General features: G+C 49.5%; 1 long non-coding RNA gene across 1 annotated transcript in view; it reads right to left on the bottom strand.

Annotated features, from left to right (window-relative positions):
- LOC140407819 (uncharacterized) overlaps positions 1 to 13,712 on the bottom strand; it is a 96,509-nt gene extending 82,797 nt beyond the window's left edge. The window contains exon 1 of the long non-coding RNA XR_011939821.1: positions 13,636 to 13,712. This is a non-coding gene — a long non-coding RNA (uncharacterized lncRNA). The remainder of the gene's footprint in view (positions 1 to 13,635) is intronic.
- Positions 13,713 to 15,308: the final 1,596 nt, after the last annotated feature.

The following is a 15,308-nucleotide window of genomic DNA, read 5'->3' as shown; positions in this document are numbered from 1 at the left end:
GAACACTATACTCCAAGTGTGGCCTAACTAAGGTTCTATACAGCTGCAACATGACTTGCCAATTCTTATACTCAATGCCCCGGCCAATGAAGGCAAGCATGCCGTATGCCTTCTTGACTACCTTCTCCACCTGTGTTGCCCCTTTCAATGACCTGTGGACCTGTACTCCTAGATCTCTTTGACTTTCAATACTCTTGAGGGTTCTACCATTCACTGTATATTCCCTACCTGCATTAGACCTTCCAAAATGCATTACCTCACATTTGTCCGGATTAAACTCCATCTGCCATCTCTCTGCCCAAGTCTCCAGACAATCTAAATCCTGCTGTATCCTCAGACAGTCCTCATCGCTATCCGCAATTCCATCAACCTTTGTGTCGTCTGCAAACTTACTAATCAGACCAGTTACATTTTCCTCCAAATCATTTATATATACTACAAAGAGCATAGGTCCCAGCACTGATCCCTGTGGAACACCACTGGTCACAGCCCTCCAATTAGAAAAGCATCCCTCCATTGCTACCCTCTGCCTTCAATGGCCTAGCCAGTTCTGTATCCACCTTGCCAGTTCACCCCTGATCCCGTGTGACTTCACCTTTTGTACTAGTCTACCATGAGGGACCTTGTCAAAGGCCTTACTGAAGTCCATATAGACAACATCTACTGCCCTACATGCATCAATCATCTTAGTGACCTCCTCGAAAAACTCTATCAAGTTAGTGAGACACGACCTCCCCTTCACAAAACCGTGCTGCCTCTCACTAATATGTCCATTTGCTTCCAAATGGGAGTAGATCCTGTCTCTAAGAATTCTCTCCAGTAATTTCCCTACCACTGAAGTAAGGCTCACCGGCCTGTAGTTCCCGGGATTATCCTTGCTACCCTTCTTAAACAGAGGAACAACATTGGCTATTCTCCAGTCCTCCGGGACATCCCCTGAAGACAGCGAGGATCCAAAGATTTCTGTCAAGGCCTCAGCAATTTCCTCTCCAGCCTCCTTCAGTATTCTGGGGTAGATCCCATCAGGCCCTGGGGACTTATCTACCTTAATATTTTTTAAGACACCCAACACCTCGTCTTTTTGGATCACAATGTGACCCAGGCTATCTACACCCCCTTCTCCAGACTCAACATCTACCAATTCCTTCTCTTTGGTGAATACTGATGCAAAGTATTCATTTAGTACCTCGCCCATTTCCTCTGGCTCCACACATAGATTCCCTTGCCTATCCTTCAGTGGGCCAACCCTTTCCCTGGCTACCCTCTTGCTTTTTATGTACATGTAAAAAGCCTTGGGATTTTCCTTAACCCTATTTGCCAATGACTTTTCGTGACCCCTTCTAGCCCTCCTGACTCCTTGCTTAAGTTCCTTCCTACTTTCCTTATGTGCCACACAGGCTTCGTCTGTTCCCAGCCTTTTAGCCCTGACAAATGCCTCCTTTTTCTTTTTGACGAGGCCTACAATATCACTTGTCATCCAAGGTTCCCGAAAATTGCCGTATTTATCTTTCTTCCTCACAGGAACATGCCGGTCCTGTATTCCTCTCAACTGACACTTGAAAGCCTCCCACATGTCAGATGTTGATTTGCCCTCAAACATCCGCCCCCAATCTATGTTCTTCAGTTCCCGCCTAATATTGTTATAATTAGCCTTCCCCCAATTTAGCACATTCATCCTCGGACCACTCTTATCCTTGTCCACCAGTACTTTAAAACTTACTGAATTGTGGTCACTGTTACCGAAATGCTCCCCTACTGAAACATCTACCACCTGGCCGGGCTCATTCCCCAATACCAGGTCCAGTACCGCCCCTTCCCTAGTTGGACTGTTTACATATTGTTTTAAGAAGCCCTCCTGGATGCTCCTGACAAACTCAGCCCCGTCTAAGCCCCTGGCACTAAGTGAGTCCCAGTCAATATTGGGGAAGTTGAAGTCTCCCATCACCACAACCCTGTTGTTTTTACTCTTTTCCAAAATCTGTCTACCTATCTGCTCCTCTATCTCCCGCTGGCTGTTGGGAGGCCTGTAGTATACCCCCAACATTGTGACTGCACCTTTCTTATTCCTGATCTCTACCCATATAGCCTCACTGCCCTCTGAGGTGTCCTCTCGCAGTATAGCTGTGATATTCTCCCGAACAAGTAGCGCAACTCCGCCTCCCCTTTTACATCCCCCTCTATCCCGCCTGAAACATATAAATCCTGGAACGTTTAGCTGCCAATCCTGCCCTTCCCTCAACCAGGTCTTTGTAATGGCAACAACATCAGAGTTCCAAGTAGTAATCCAAGCTCTAAGTTCATCTGCCTTACCCGTAATGCTCCTTGCATTAAGACATATGCACTTCAGGCCACCAGACCCGCTGTGTTCAGCAACTTCTCCCCGTCTGCTCTGCCTCAGAGCCACACTGTCCCTATTCCCTAGTTCTCCCTCAATGCTCTCACCTTCTGACCTATTGCTCCCGTGCCCACCCCCCTGCCATACTAGTTTAAACCCTCCCGTGTGACACTAGCAAACCTCGCGGCCAGGATATTTATGCCTCTCCGGTTTAGATGCAACCCGTCCTTCTTATACAGGTCACACCTGCCCCGGAAGAGCTCCCAGTGGTCCAGATAACGGAAACCCTCCCTCCTACACCAGCTGTTTAGCCACGTGTTTGTCTGCTCTATCTTCCTATTTCTAGCCTCACTGGCACGTGGCACAGGGAGTAATCCCGAGATTACAACCCTCGAGGTCCTGTCTTTTAACTTTCTGCCTAGCTCCCTGAACTCCTGCTGCAGGACCTCATGCCCCTTCCTGCCTATGTCGTTAGTACCAATATGTACAATGACCTCTGCCTGTTGGCCCTCCCCCTTCAGGATGCCCTCTACCCGTTCGGAGACATCCTGGACCCTGGCACCAGGGAGGCAACATACCATCCTGTAGTCTCTTTCACGTCCACAGAAGCGCCTATCTGTGCCCCTGACTATAGAGTCCCCTATTATTATTACTCTTCTGCGCTTTGACCCTCCCTTCTGAACGTCAGAGCCAGCCGTGGTGCCACTGCTCTGGCTGCTGCTGTTTTCCCCTGATAGGCTATCCCCCCCGACAGTATCCAAAGGGGTATATCTGTTCGAGAGGGGGACAACCACAGGGGATTCCTGCACTGACTGCCTGCCCTTTCTGGTGGTCACCCATTTCTCTGCCTGCACCTTGGGTGTGACCACATTTACATAACTGCGATCTATGACGCTTTCCGCCACCTGCATGCTCCTAAGTGCATCCAATTGCTGCTCCAACCGAACCATGCGGTCTGTGAGGAGCTCCAGTTGAGTGCACTTTCTGCAGATGAAGCCATCCGGGACGCTGGAAGCCTCCCGGACCTGCCACATCTCACAGTCAGAGCACAGCACCCCTCTAACTGACATTGCGTCAATTAATTAAAATTAAAATTAAAATTTGTCTTTTTTTTAAATACTTTTTTAAAAAAGCCGAAATCCAAAGGGCTGCTCCTGTAAAGGTAAGGCTTTTAAATACACTACTCACCTCCAAGAAGGCCCCTGCGCACCGCTGCCGCCGAAATCCAAAGGGCTGCTCCTGTAAAGGTAAGGCTTTTAAATACACTACTCACCTCCAAGAAGGCCCCTGCGCACCGCTGCCGCCGAAATCCAAAGGGCTGCTCCTGTAAAGGTAAGGCTTTTAAATACACTACTCACCTCCCAGAGGGCCCCTGCGCACCGCTGCCGCCGAAATCCAAAGGGCTGCTCCTGTAAAGGCAAGGCTTTTTAAAGTAAGTACTCACCTCCCAGAGGGCCCCTGCGCACCGCTGCCGCCGAAATCCAAAGGGCTGCTCCTGTAAAGGTAAGGCTTTTAAATACACTACTCGCCTCCAAGAAGGCCCCTGCGCACCGCTGCCGCCGAAATCCAAAGGGTGCATATGGTGCATTTAAATATACATTCCCCGGATTCATCCGGCGCCCATCCACAAACATTCATTCCATCCACCACCGATGAACAGTGGCTGTCGTGTGTACCATCGGCACTGCAGTAACTCACCAGGGCTCCTTTTAAAAATGTATTTACGGGATGTGGACGTCGCTGGTCAGGCTAGCATTTATTGCCCATCCCTAGTTGCACTTCAGAAGGTGGTGGTGAGTTGCTTTCTTGAACCGCTGCAGGCCTTCAGATGTAGTGACACCCACTGTGCTGTTAGGGATGGAGTGCCAGGATTTTGTCCCAGCGACAGTGAAGGAACGGTGGTATATTTTCAAGTCAGGGTGGTGAATGAATTGGAGGGGAACCTCCAGGTGGTGAAGTTCCCAGGTATCTGCTGCTCTTGGCCTTCCAGGTGGTAGTGGTTGTGGGTTTGAAAGGTGATCTCTAAGGAACCTTGGTGAGTTATTGCAGTGCATCTTTTCGATGGTACACATGGCTGCCATTGTTCGTCGGTGGTGGAATTTTGAATGTTTGTGGAAGGGGAAGCAATCAAGTGGGCTGCTTTGTCTGGTTGGTGTTGAGCTTCTTGAGTGTTGTTGGAGCTGCACTCACTCAGGAAAGTGGACAGTATTCCATTACACTCCTGACTTGTAAATGTTTGACAGGCTTTGGGAGGGGGGGTCAGGAGGTGAGTTGCTCGCCATAGGATTCCTAGCCTTTGACCTGCCCTGGTAGCCACAGTATTAATGTGTCTCGTCCAGTCAGTTTCTGATCAATGGTAACCTCAGGATGGACAAGGGCTGCTTCATTATCTGAGGAGTTATGAACATTGCGCAGGCATCCGCAAACATCCCCAATTTTTTTTAAATTAATTTAGAGTACCCAATTATTTTTTCCCCAATTTTTAGGGGCAATTTAGCGTGGCCAATCCACCTAACCTGCACATCTTTGGGTTGTGGGGGTGAAACCCATGCAGACATGGGAGAATGTGCAAACTCCACAAGGACTGTGACCCAGGGCTGGGATTCGAACCCGGGTCCTCAGATCCGCAGTCCCAGTGCTAACCACTGCGCCACATGCCGCCCAACATCCCCACTTCTGACCTTATGATGGAAGGGATGTCATTGATGAAGCAGCTGAAGATGGTTGGGCCTTGGGCACTAGCCTGAAGAACTCCTGCAGTGATGTCCTGGAGCAGAGATGATTGACCTCCAACCACCACAACCATCGTCCTTTGTGCCAGGTATGACTCTAACCAGCGTTTCTCTCCCCCCCCCACCCCCCCCGATTCCCATTGACTCCAGTTTTGCTAAGGCTCCTTGATGTCATACTCAGTCAAAAGCTGTCTTGATGTCACGGGCAGACACTCTCACCTCACCTCTGGCATTCAGCTCTGGTGTCACTTGTTTGAACCAAGGCTGTAATGAGGTCAGGAGCTGAGTGACCCTGGCGGAACCCAAACTGGGCGTCTGTGAGCAGATTATTGCCAAGTAAGTGCCGCTTAATAGCACTGTTGATGACTGCTTCCATCACTTTGCTGATGATGGAGAATAGACTGATAGGGTGGTAATTGGCTGGGTTGGATTTGTTTCTTGTGTACAGTACACCTGGGCAATTTTCCACATTGCTGGGTCGATGCCAGTGTTGTTGCTGTACTGGAACAGCTTGGCTAGGGGTGCGGCAAGTTCTGGAGCACAAGTCTTCAGTACTATTGCTGGAATATTATCAGGACCCATAGCCTTTGCAGTATCCAGTGCCTTCAGCCGTTTCCTGATATCACTTGGAGTGAATCGTATTCGCTGAAGACTGACATCTGTGATGCTGGGGACTTCTGGAGGAGAATGAGATGGATCATCCTCTCGGCACTACGGCTGAAGATTGTTGTTAATTCCTCAGCCTTGTCTTTTGCACAGATGTGCTGGGCTTCTCCATCATTGAGGATGAGGATATTTGTGAAGCCTCCTCCTCAAATGAGCTGTTTATTGTCTCGCACAATTCACAGCTGCATGTGGCAGGACTACAGAGCTTAGATCTGATGTGTTGGTTGTGGAATCGCCTCGCTCTGTCCATTACTTGCTGCTTATGCTGTTTGGCCCACAAGTAGTCCTGTGTTGTAGCTCCACCAGGTTGATAACTAATTTTTCGGTATGCCTGGTGTTGCCTCTGGCATGCTCTTCTGCACTCTTCATTAGGCAGCACCTTCCAAACCCACGACCGAAATGAACTGGAAGGACAAGGGACGCATAAACCTGGGAAAGCTAGGAAAATGCAGATGGTGGAACATGTGAGCCACAGTGTCCAATATACAACGGGACCTATTAGCATGGGCCCTTCAGCCTAGCTGTCGTTTGACTCGATGGTCATGAGTTTAAAATTGAGAGAACGTCGTAGTGTTGAGCAAGGAGTCACGAATGTTGGTATTCAATGTAATGTTACAGAAACGTAGAACCATGGCTGATCCATGATCTAAATGCCATATTGTCACTTTCCCCTTATACCCCTTGATGCCAATATCTATCTCTTTCTTGAATACATTCAGGGACTTTGCCTCCACAGCCTTCAGTGGTAGAGAATTCCATAGCTTCACTACCCTTTGAGTGAAGAAATTGTTCCCCATCTACCCCGTATTCTAAGACTGTGTCCGCTGGATCTAGATTCCCCAATCAGGAAAAACATCCTCCTGCATCTTGTCTGTTCGAATTGTAAACATTTGCGAGAGAGATATTAAGTGAGTAGTACAAACTGTAGCAGTTCCCGTCTCTAAAATAAGCCAGACAGATTTGAGAGGGTAAATAATGAACTGTTAAAGGTCAGTAAGAGAATCGACAGCTATCTGTTTCCCAGCAACCGCCTGCCCATTTACATATTTTGTTGTGCCATTACCTATTTTGTGATATGGAAATTAGTTCCATGATGAGTACAGCTAAGTCGCAGTATGTGTCTACTATTCCGACTGTCCAATTTCTCCCCAATTTTACCAAGTTTCTTCCAAAGTCATTCGACATTCTATTGATTCTACAGGCAGTGGCTCATTTCTGGAACATTAATTCTTCCTGACTTTCCCGAGGCACTGACTGTCATCTGACTATTTGATTGTTGAAGCTACAATGCCAACCCACCCCCGCACTTGTTCAGGGCTTGCACACAAATCACCCCGCACCCAATCATGCCAAGCAGTGGTTGCTATTTGGTGGTGAGGGGGTGGGTGCTCTCAAACAAGGGCTGCTGATGTTAAGAGCAGAGCTCCTGAAAACACCCATCACTGAGATTAGCCAAATCAGCACATCCAACCTAAAACCGTCCTGTTCTCTTGAAGTGAATGAATCCAGGGCCTGAGGAAGGCCCTTCCTGTTGTTTTCAGACTATGTGTTACAGATTTTCACATCTAACCAGTTTTATTTGTGTTCATTGGAACAGTCTCCTTTATTGTTGAATTGAAGCCCTTTTACTACAAATCAATGACTCGGCGTTAAAGAAATCCACACCCTTTTATGAAGTCAATGCTGTCTCTGTTGCACAAGAAATCTCAGTATTTCTACAATTACACGCAGTGTGCACTCCTATGATATATTTAGGGGTGGGGCAGTTGTTGTGGTTACGCTTCAAATTATAAAGGGTGTTGTTTGTGTAACTGCATGTGCAGTGACAGCTTTTTTATTCCCTAAAAAAAGGTTTTAATGATTTCCAAACTATTTTTAAAATCTCTCCAGCAAAGTTGAGGTTTTTTTAATAACCCTTACATCTCAGAGAATGAGAACCATCAGCCCTTGACATTCATAGAATCCCTACAGTGCAGAAGGAGCCCATTCGGCACATCAGGACTGTCCGGACTCTCTGAAAGAGCACCCTGTCATAATATACACCAGTACATCATGGTGCAGACACACACTGATGGACACACAGTGGGACCAATCAATACACACAACACCGCAGCCAATCACCAGTGAGAGCACACGCACTATAAAGACAGGGGACATCAGAGTTCCCGCTCATTCGAGTAGCAGCTAGCTAGCACAGAGCTCACAGCCTGCATTCGTCATGTGCTGAGTGCATCAACTGGTTAGGACAAGGCAAAGGTCTTTAGTTAAAGCTGGTATCGTATTTACCCACAGTGAGAGTATGTTTAAATAGTTAACCTTTTAATAAAATAGTGTTGCACTACTTCAAGTGTTGGTGACCTGTATGTCATCCAGGACACCCAACACATCATGGTACCAGGAGTGGTTGCATACTAGCACTTGTTAGACCTACCTGCAAGTGATCTGCCTTCCGCCAACATGCCGTCATTCTGCAACATGGACAACATCAGCCCGCCGCTGCCGCTCCGCATCGCCGGCAACCTCGGGGCCAACTGGAAGATTTTCAAACAGCACTTCCAGCTCTACCTCAAAGCCACGGACACAGAGAGTGCCTCGGACACTAGAAAGATTGGAGGCCATGTCATCCATATTCTCAACTCTCTTACCTTTGCAGATGACGTGACGAAGACAAGACGAAGTTTAAGACGGTTCTCCTCAAATTTGACACTCACTGCAGCATAGAGGTGAATGAAAGTTTTGAACGCTATGTGTTCCAGCAGCGTTTGCAGGGTAAGGACGAACCTTTACAATCCTTTTTAACGCGCCTCCGCATCCTTGCGCAGTCTTGCAGCTACGGGCCCACTTCCGACTCCATGATACGCGACCAGATCATTTTCGGTGTTCAGTCGGACCCCATATGTCAGCCGCTCCTCAAAGTAAAGCAACTCACCCTAGCGACCGCCATCGAGACCTGTGTCCTACATGAAAATGCCACAAGTCGGTACTCCCATATACAAGCAGCTGAAAGGGCACGGCAAGGTCCCCACGAGGCGGAACGGGTCCAAGTGATTGAACACCCCCAGGGCCTCAGCCTGGATGAGGGCGGCCATTTTGCGCGCTTTTCGCAGACTCCCGCGCTTATACGCACCAAACGAGGGGACGGCGACATGGAGGAACATAATGCGCAGGCGCGCACCACACAGGACCACACCGCACATGCGCGGCGGCACAGCGAACGTGCTGACGTCACGACGTGCGGCAACTGTGGCTTCACCCATTTAAAGCAGCAATGCCCCGCAAAATCGCGACAATGCCTACGATGTGGAAGACTTGGCCACTATACTGCCTGCTGTCGAGCAGCTCAGCCTTCCAATTCATATCGCTTCAGCCAGCCTCGCAGGAATGTTCGGGCAATTCAACCCACAGTCACCAAGTCCATTGCGGACCTCCCACTCAGCAGTGACACCGAGGACCCGAAGGCGCCTTTTCGAGTCGGTGTCGTAACGAAAAACAGGATGTCCCCGAAGCAAAGACACCAGCCGCTGTCCGTATACAGCATCGATCCAGACCATGAGTGGTGTGCCACCCTGACGGTCAACCGGTCCCAAATACGATTCCACCTGGACACTGGTGCCTCCGCCAATCTCATGGCGTGGTCTGTCTTCCAAAGCCTTTGTGTCAAACCAGCCATCCTTCCATCAGCCTGCCAGCTATTGGACTACAATGGCAACATCATTCCTGATACCGGCTCATGCCAACTTGAAGTGACGCACAAGTCACGAAAAGCCATCCTTCCTTTCGAGATCGTGGGCTCCTCGAAGGACTCTCTGCTTGGCGCACAGGCGTGCAAATTGCTAAACCTCGTTCAAAGAGTTCACTCTCTCTCTCCAGATGACACGTCTGCCTTCCAGGATGCTGACTTCAGGGCGCAACTCAATGCCATCATCGACCAGCACCGCAACGTCTTCGAAGGCATGGGCACGCTCCCATATACGTACGAGATCCTACTCAAACAGAACGCCACGCCTGTGGTGCATGCACCTCGCAGAGTCCCAGCACCCCTCAAGGACCGCCTCAAGCAGCAGCTGCAGGACCTCCAAGACCAAGGAGTGATCTCCAGAGTCACGGAACCAACCGACTGGGTCAGTTCCATGTTGAGCGTAAAGAAGCCTTCTGGCGAGCTCAGAATCTGCAGTGATCCAAAGGATCTGAATCGCAACATAATGAGGGAGCATTACCCAATCTCCAAGCACGAAGAGATCACATGCAAGATGGCTCGGGCCAAGCTCTTCACCAAACTTGAAGCCTCGAAAGGATTCTGGCAAATTCAACTAGACAGATCCAGCAGGAAGCTGTGTACCTTTAACACCCCTTTTGGCAGATATTGTTACAACAGGATGCTGTTTGGGATCATATCGGCATCAGAAGTATTCCACAGGTTCATGGAACAAATGATGGAAGGCATTGAAGGTGTTCGCGTCTATGTTGACGACATAATCATTTGGTCCGCCACCCCACAGGAGCATATCAGTCGCCTCCAGCACGTGTTCAAACGCATACGGGTGCAGGGCCTACGCCTCAACAGAGCCAAATGCTCCTTCGGCCAGACGGAACTCAAGTCTCTAGGGGACCACATCTCCCAGATGGGTGTGCGGCCGGATTCAGACAAGGTGGCTGCCATCACAGCCATGAAAAAGCCAGAGGACAAGAAGGAGGTCCTCCGATTGCTGAGCATGGTCAACTTCCTAGGGAAGTTCATCCCTAACCTCGCCTCTCATACCACAGCTCTCAGGAACCTGGTCAGGAAGACGACAGACTTCCAATGGCTTCCTGCCCACGAGAGCGAATGGACAGAACTTAAAACCAAACTTACCACGGCCCCGGTATTGGCCTTTTTTGATCCAGCAAAAGAGACGAAAATTTCGACCGGCTTCAGCCAATCTGGCATTGGGGCAGTGCTCCTGCAACGCGATGAGGCCTCATCATGGGCCCCCGTTGCATATGCTTCACGCGCCATGACCCCCACAAAACAGCGCTATGCGCAGATAGAAAAGGAGTGTCTGGGCCTGTTGACCGGTGTCGTCAAGTTTCATGATTATGTGTACGGCCTTCCCCAATTCACCGTCGAGACCGACCATCGCCCGCTGGTCAATATAATACAAAAAGACTTGAACGACATGACGCCTCGTCTCCAGCGCATTCTGCTCCAACTCCGGCGATACGACTTCCAGCTCGTATACACCCCGGGCAAAGACCTGATCATAGCCGACGCTCTGTCCAGGGCAGTCAACACCCCGTGTGACCCAGCGGGATTCGTCTGCCAGGTTGACGCCCATGTGGCCTTCGTGGCCTCCAATCTACCAGCCACGGATGAACGCCTCGTCCAAATTCGCCGCGAGACTGCGGCTGACCCCCTGCTACAGCGTGTCATGCGTCACCTAACAGATGGGTGGCTCAAGGGCCAATGTCCGCAGTTCTACAACATCAGAGACGATCTGGCGGTAGTTGATGGTGTCCTCCTGAAGCTGGACCGCATTATTATCCCGCACAGCATGCGCCAGCTCGTCTTGGAACAGCTACACGAGGGCCATCTTGGCGTGGAGAAGTGCCGCCGACGGGCCCGAGAGGCAGTGTACTGGCCCGGCATCAATGACGACATCGCCAACACAGTGCTCAACTGCCCCACCTGTCAGCGGTTCCAGCCGGCCCAACCACGTGAGACCCTACAGCCCCATGAGGTGGTCACTTCCCCTTGGTCCAAGGTCGGCATCGACCTGTTCCACGCACTGGGCAGGGACTATGTTCTGATTGTAGACTATTTTTCAAACTACCCGGTGGTGGTACGTTTGCACGACATCGCATCGTCTGCAGTCATCCGTGCCTGTAAGGACACCTTGGCTCGTCACGGCATCCCACTCACTGTGATGTCGGACAATGGCCCCTGCTTCGCAAGCCAGGAATGGTCCAACTTTGCCAGGAGGTACAACTTTGTGCATGTGACATCCAGTCCCCTGTACCCCCAATCCAACGGCAAAGCGGAAAAGGGCGTCCACATAGTCAAACGGCTCCTCTGCAAGGCTGCCGATGCGGGATCCGACTTCTACCTCGTCCTGCTGGCCTATCGCTCGGCCCCACTGTCCACTGGCCTGTCACCAGCCCAGCTGCTCATGGGTCACACCCCGTGGACGACGGTGCCGTCAATTCACGTCCCAGACCCCGACAACGTTCCGGTTCTTCAACGAATGTAACTGTCTCGTGCACAGCACAAGACGGCTCATGACGCCCGTGCAGCTGATCTCCCTGCTCTGGCTCCAGATGACAACGTCCGCATCCATCTTCCGGATGGTGGCTTGTCTGCAACTGCTATGGCTCTTCGGCAGGTGGCTATTGCTCGTTCCTGGTTTGTCTACCGGATGGTTCCATTCTGCGCCGTAATCGGCGTGCCCTTCGTCTCGTTCCGCGCTCGCTACGTGATCCTCCGCCAGTGCCACGCCCGTTCTGTTCTTCCATTTAATCGTTCAAGTGGTTTCTATATAGTGTTCATCTCGTTATTTGTGTGACACACTGTTTTTTTCTTCACCAGGCACCTTCCCATGTAAATAGCTTAGTTTTATGTACATAGTCCTGTAAATATTTCGCACACACGTAGTCAGGAACATTCACCACACACTATTTATTGTCAAGCAGGCACATTTTTTTATGTAAAAGGGGGGAATGTCATAATATACACCAGTATATCATGGTTCAGACACACACTGATGGACACACAGTGGGATCAATCAACATACACACCGCAGCCAATCACCAGTGAGAGCACGCGCACTATAAAGACAGGGGGCATCAGAGTTCCCGCTCCTTCGAGTAGCAGCTAGCTAGGAGCACAGAGCTCACAGCCTGTAATACAGACATTCACCATGTGTTGAGTGCATCGACTGTTTAGGACAAGGCAAAGGTCTTTAGTTAAAGCTGGTATCATATTTACCCACAGTTCAAGTATGTTTAAATAGTTAACCTTTTGATAAAATAGTGTTGCACTACTTCAAGTGTTGGTGACCTGTATGTGATCCAGAACATCCAACACATCACACCCTATCCTGGCTCACCCCCCCCCCCCCCCCCCCCCCCCCGCCGTATCCCCGTAACCCCACCCAACTTTTCGACCCCACCTAACCTGCACATCTTTGGACTGTGGGAGGAAACCCACGCAAACACGGGGAGAATGTGCAAACTCCACACGGACAGTGACCCAGAGCTGGGATCAAACCTGGCACCTCAGCGCCATGAGGCAGCAATGAGAACCCACTGCGCCACCATGCTGCCCTTTATTGTATATAAAGATAAGTTAAACACAATAGTTTATAAAGATTTATGTTATCAACTCAGGTCTGCTTTTTACATCCCGTCCAAGAGTTCCCTTTTATCTTACACAATTTTTAAGGTTCATTCACTTTTCCTGTGACCAATTCAATAGGTGACACTGCTCTCCATAATTCACTCTGATTTTTCTTCAGTGTTCCAGTTATATTCCAGTGATTTGCCAAGGTGCAAGATATTATGGGACTTCTTCCAATTAGCTTTTGTCTAAGCAACCCTCTAATTTCCTTCCTGCCCCAGCACTGGCCTTCCTCCGAGTCCTGAGCAGTGACTTAGAACCTCAGAAAACATCCTTGGCTCACAATAGCCCAACGCTCTGCTTTCAAACTTCAACCGAGCTGATTATTTCCAGAACTCTAACTGCCACAGGTTAACTGTACTTCATTGAGGGGATTACTGTAGATTCCTTCCTTTAGCTTCCAACTAAACAAACCTTTCAATTGTTTACCCTTTTCCAACTTTCTTTCATTCTGAATACTTGCTTCCGCTCTCTGGCTGCATCACTGATGATAGATCTTGCATTTACGTTACTTCAGGTGTGGGTCTTACTTTATCTTTTGACTTCCAAGGCGATACAACTGCATAAGACCCAAATCTGATGCAGCATCTCAGCTGCTTTTCCAAACATTAAGCAGTCTTGCCTGCCGGCTATGCCCGATTGAATTCACAGAGATAACTCAAAAACAAAGAATCTCGTTAAGCTCCGCCCATCTCCATGGCAGTGTGACACACATGGCCTGTTCTCTGACAAACATTTGCAAATGAGCTACCTTTTAACTCCAAAGTTTAACTTAATTCTGGGAAACTGCATGAACTACTTAATCTTTTTGAGAATAACAGCAAACATCATGGACGGCATTCTCTGTCGGCGTGGTCCTCTGCTTCGCAGGCAGCGCACTCACGCCCACGGATTTCCCGACGGTGTGGGGAGGCCCACAATAGGAAACCCCATTGTCCAGCTGCCGGGACAGGGATCCCGGGGGAGTCGTGGTGAGCGGCCTTTTTGAACCGCTGCAGTCATGTGGTGCAGGTACACCAACACTGCTGTTGACCCAGTGACAGTGAAGGAACGTCCGATATATTTCCAAGTCAGGATGGTGAGTGAGTTGGAGAGAAAGCTCCAGGTGGTGATGTTCCCAGGTTTCTGCTGCCCTTGTCCTTCTAGCTGGTAGAGGTCACGTGTTTTGAAGGTGTTGTTGAAGGAGCCTTGTAGATGGAACACACGGCTGTGACTATGTGTCGGTGGTGCAGGGAGTGAATATTTATGTGTTGAATGGGGTGCCAAGCAAGTGGGCTGCTTTCTCCTGGATTATATATATCTTCTTAAGTGTTGGAGCCCGCACTCAACCAGGCAAATGGAGATAATCCATCACACTCCTGATTTATGCCTTGTGGTTAGGCTTTGGGGCGTCATGAGGTGAGTTACTATCTTCAGGATTCTGAGCCTCTGACCTGCTCTTGTAGCCACAGTATTTATATGCTGGCCCAATTCAGTTTCTGGTCAATGGTAACCCCCAGGATGTTGATGGTAGGGGACTCAGCGATTGCAATGCCATTAAATGTCAACCCCCAAGCCACATACCATCCTGGCTTGGAACTACATCGCCATAGGGCGGCATGGTAGCGTAGTGGTTAGCACTGCTGCCTCATGGCGACGAGGACCTAGGTTCGATCCCGGCCCCGGGTCACTGTCCATGTGGAGTTTGCACATTCTCCCCATGTCTGCGTGGGTCTCACACCCACAACCCAATGACGTGCAGGGTAGGTTGATTGGCCAGGCTAAATTGCCCCTTAATTGAAAAAAAAAGAATTGCGTACAATAAATAAATAGAAAGATCGATAGACAAATAAATAAAAAGATAAATAAAATGAACTGTTGCTGGGTCAAAATTCTGGAATTCCCTTCCCTTAGCACTGTTGGTGTACCTTTCCCATACGGACTGTAGCGGTTCAAGAAGGCAGCTCACCGCCAGCAGCTTCCCAAAGCATTTGGAATGGGCAATAAATGCTGGCCTAGCCAGCAATGTCACATCCCGTGGAAAGAACAAAAATCATCATAGAATCATAAAATCCCTACGGTGCAGGAGGAGGCCGTTTGGCTCATCGAGTCTGCATCACTTTCTGAAAGAGTACCCCACCTAGGCCCAAACCACCACCCTATTCACGTAACCCCACCTAGGGGCAATTTATCATGGCCAATCCACCAAACTTTCACATCTTTG

Source organism: Scyliorhinus torazame, chromosome 2, assembly GCF_047496885.1.
Source record: "Scyliorhinus torazame isolate Kashiwa2021f chromosome 2, sScyTor2.1, whole genome shotgun sequence".
NCBI classification, from domain to species: Eukaryota; Metazoa; Chordata; class Chondrichthyes; order Carcharhiniformes; family Scyliorhinidae; genus Scyliorhinus; species Scyliorhinus torazame.
This window is presented reverse-complemented; position numbering and strand designations above follow the sequence as displayed.